General features: G+C 47.1%; 1 pseudogene; it reads left to right on the plus strand.

The window, feature by feature from the left end:
* The first annotated feature begins 544 nt into the window (after positions 1–544).
* On the plus strand, positions 545–1366 carry LOC123405250 (annotated as a pseudogene).
* Positions 1367–4113: the final 2747 nt, after the last annotated feature.

Raw genomic sequence — 4113 nt, forward strand, 5'->3', positions numbered from 1 at the left:
TTCCAAGCCGCACGCATGTCCTTGTAGAACGCCGATTGACTGAAATTTTTCTCCGTGTCAACCCTAGTTAGGGCAAGCCATCTGACACTTCCATTGATCTCTGGATCATCCACATCAATCTCGACATCATCGAAGTCCTCATCGTTAAGGTCTAACTGATTGAAGAAATCGCCAAGATCAGGGTTACCGGCCTCCGCGCCGCCACCACTCGCGGCGGAGTGAGCATCCGAGGGAGACGACATCCCGTCTGAGGAAGGGGGAGCGGTCCGTGGGGGAGCCCCGAACCTAGCCCGCCAACGACGTGAAGAGCAAAACTCCGGGACGATCGCGATCGTCTAGGAGGAGGTAAACCCTAGCCGCATGCATAGGGGAGTTCCTGGGAGCATGTAGATGCGTTTTTGTTACATCACCTCCTTTTCGTCTCCACATCCTACATCCAAAGATCAAACAAAGTCGACGATAAAAAAACTCACACTTCCACGCACGGGACACCTGCAAAGATTCCATGGGCGCCAAGGTTTCCTGCTCTTCCACCCACCGATGAACCCTCTCGCAGCAGCAACACCAGTCTGCGCCCGTCAGGGTCATCGTCGCCGACGGCTCGCTGAAGGAGCTCCCGGCCAGCCCCCGAGTCGCCGTCTCCGACGTTCTCGCCGGCGAGGCCGCCTCCTTCTTCGTGTGCAACTCCGACGCGCTCTATTTCAACGAGCCCCCACAGGCGCTGGCCTCCGACGAGCTGCTCCGGCAGGGACAAATGTACTTCCTGCTCCCGGCGTCGGTTCTCGGGCGGCCACTCTCGAGCGCCGACATGGCCGCGCTGGCCGTGCACGCGAGCGCGGCGATCGCGGCTAAGAGGCCTGAGCGGCGGCGCAGCGGCAACAAGAACCTGCGCGTCATGCCCGTGCGAGAGGAGGTGGAAGACAGCGAGGACGACCTGCTCAACGAGAAGCTTAACGAGCGGACGCTCGGGGAGTTAGTGGTGTCGTCAAGTCCGGCGAAGAAGAGCAGCGGCAAGCTCGCCGCCCGGTCGTGGCTGAGGCTGTAGCGTGCTCTGAGCATCATCCAGGAGGCTGCTGACTGAAAAAAAAAATTGAGAATTATCCAGCAGGCTGCTGACTGACTGACGCATTTCTCCTAGAGAAAGATTGTGTTGTTGATTTTTGTTCCTTCAATTTTTGGAGCCATTCTTAGTTCTTGAGGCCTAACGGCCTAAGCCTAAGTCAATATTAAATAGTTTTTTTTTCGATTTAGGTCGGAAAGAAGAAAAAAACTGGGAAAGGGAGTGTAAATATCTCCCAGTGTGTATAGTACTACAATAGACGCAAGACTACAAGGAATGCAAAAAGAGAAAGGTGTAACAGCACCCGGGTGTCTAGGCACCTTTTATGAACAGTAAAATCAAAAAAATAGAGGAAAAGTTTATGAAAATTCTCAAACTTTGCAACATTTTAGATGATCAAACTTTGTAGGTTCTTACAAGTTTTCATGCCAAAATATCATGTAGAGAAAGGTGTACAAACAAGTTTCAGATTTGTTTTGATGTTACTGTTCATAGAGGGTGTCTAATCACCCGGGTGCTGAAAACCCATTCTCATGCGAAAAACTGAATCTTGAGTTGTTATCTAATCTGTATTTGTAATATTGATGTCCTCTCACTATATATATTTTTCCTGCTTTGTCTGCTACGATGCAAGTAGTGGATCTCTAGGTGGAAAAACACCATGGGTTCTCGAACTGTCTTAGTATGCATTTGGTTACACGGACATGCTAGGGTGGTGGAAGGCATCCAACTAACTCATAAGGGATAGCCCTTTTTTCTATTTGGTTGAAAGGGTAATGTTATCCATGACTATCATAGCAATTATAAGACAAGACATGCGATCATACAAAGAGTATGCAAGTAGCATGAGAAGTGGTGAGTAGGAACGAAACATATCTAAAATAGAAATAGAACAAGAAATTGCGGCAGGAACTCAAAAAAGAACAACACGAACATGTACTGAGTTGCAGCAGCAGCAAAAGTGGGATTGGTGTTGACGTCGTCACCGGCCATGTTGTCGAAGAGGTTGTTGACGTTGGGGAAGAAGTCGTCGTCCGGTAAGTGGTCGTCGGCGTCCGTGATGTGTGTGATGAAGAAGCGAGTAGTCGCGCATAGCGCTCCCCAAAAACATTATCACCCTTCTCTCGTACAGGACTCAAAAAGGCAGGATTTTGAAGGCCTACTGTCCCGACCTGCGGTGCACGTCGCAAGCTGGGATGGAGAAGAACTTAGCAGCAGCTCAGAGATTGGAACTCGATGGCGTGACAAAGATGATTTTCTCGTGTGTTTCTCTGGAGAGGCGCAACCTCTCTTTTATAGGCACAGAAGAAGGAGGCGAACAGGCAGCGACAGGAGGCGAAGTAAAAGAGAGAGACAAAACGAACAGGAAGCCGCCGAAGGGTGCAACATTCATGTTCAATCTCCACTAGAAGAAAAAGCTTTCAGCTCCGTAGTGACCTTTGGTATACTAGTCGGATCGGCTCATTCCCTCAACCACCGGTGCGTGACGAGGCATGGCGTGGCGAGGCGGGTAGAGGAGAGGAGCGTGCGTGTATGTCTCTCTTATTCTCATGCTCATACATGCGGGGAAACATCCTCCATTATAAGAAGGCCCAGCGCCTACCGAACTAGCAATGTGGGCTAAACTTTACTCCCACCTCTTGCCTTGCACAAATGGCCTTAGTGGGCCTACAATATTAGGAAAAGGGCCATTAGTCCCAGTTCCAGAGGGCCTTTAGTCCCGGTTCTTCAACCAGGACTAAACAATCAGGACTAAAGGACCAAACCTATAGTTCCGGTTGGCTTACGATCCGGGACAAAGGTTCTCCATGTGGCCGCCGCGGGGCGCCCACGCAGGAGGACCTTTAGTCCCGGTTGGTAACATCAACCGGGACCAAAAGGAATCCACGTGTCAGCAGCTCACAAGCGCTGGGTTTTTTCTTTTTTGAAAGGGGGGGGGTAGGGGCTTTGGAGGATTTTATTTGGGGTTTCATATTGTGTTAGCTAGCTACTACATATAGAGAGACGTGACCTCTCTTTCTCCATGCTTGGTCGAGGTAGCTACTACATATAGAGAGAACTCGATGCTAGCTAGTAAGAAAATGAAGGAACCATTAATTACACAACATCGTCATGAATATATATAGAGAGAATTGACCTCTCTTTCTTCGTGCTTAGTCGAACAACTCGACGCTACTACATATACTACACGATCATGCATATATACAATATATAACATCTCTTGCGATCCATAACTAGCTAATATCTATCTGTAGCTACCAACATCGATATGGAAATCCTGATGATATTCCCCTTCTGTGGGTATGACATGCTCAACAAAGAATCCCGCCAATTCCTCTTGAATTGCTCGTATGCGAACAGTTGGTAGGAGTTCTTCCCGCTTCCGGTTGATCTAGTTTAAAGAAGGGGTTCAATATATATATATATATATATATATGAAACTAAACATAATTGATGGTAATAAAATAAAAATGTGAATATTATTTACGTACATCAAGTTCTTTAAAAGATTTGTCGTTCTCACAGGTCATCTAGTGACTCCACTTGTAAACGTAGTATCCACACAAATTAGTCCTGTATTCCTGCCTCAAGCAGTACTTTACGAGAACAGAGTTCAACAAAATAACAATCAAGCATGATAATGGTATTGAAACTAGAATGAATGAGAGATGCGCGGAACGAGCTAGTACTACTTACTTTGGAGAAGGAAAATCGCAACACCTTGTTCCATTCACCTTTAATGGTCTTGGTGAACTTTTTCCAAACCCTACACGGCAAAGAAAATGACTACCTGATATCAGGAAATGAAAGAAACTTGTCGATATGGTGCGATAATGATTGAACTTAGTTCTGGAGCATTTCATTAATCGGCGATAACTCTGTTGGGTCTTTACGTAGCAAGTGCAAGACAACTACTAATCCCTCGTCAAGCCTAATGATTAGCAAAACAAAGTGAATCCTGCGCATGCATAACTCATCAATTAGACTTAACCTCGAATGGCGAAACAAAATGTGGAGAAGACAACTAGTAAAACTCACCCGAAGTTGTAAGG

This window comes from Hordeum vulgare, chromosome 6H, assembly GCF_904849725.1.
Source record: "Hordeum vulgare subsp. vulgare chromosome 6H, MorexV3_pseudomolecules_assembly, whole genome shotgun sequence".
Taxonomy (NCBI): domain Eukaryota; kingdom Viridiplantae; phylum Streptophyta; class Magnoliopsida; order Poales; family Poaceae; genus Hordeum; species Hordeum vulgare.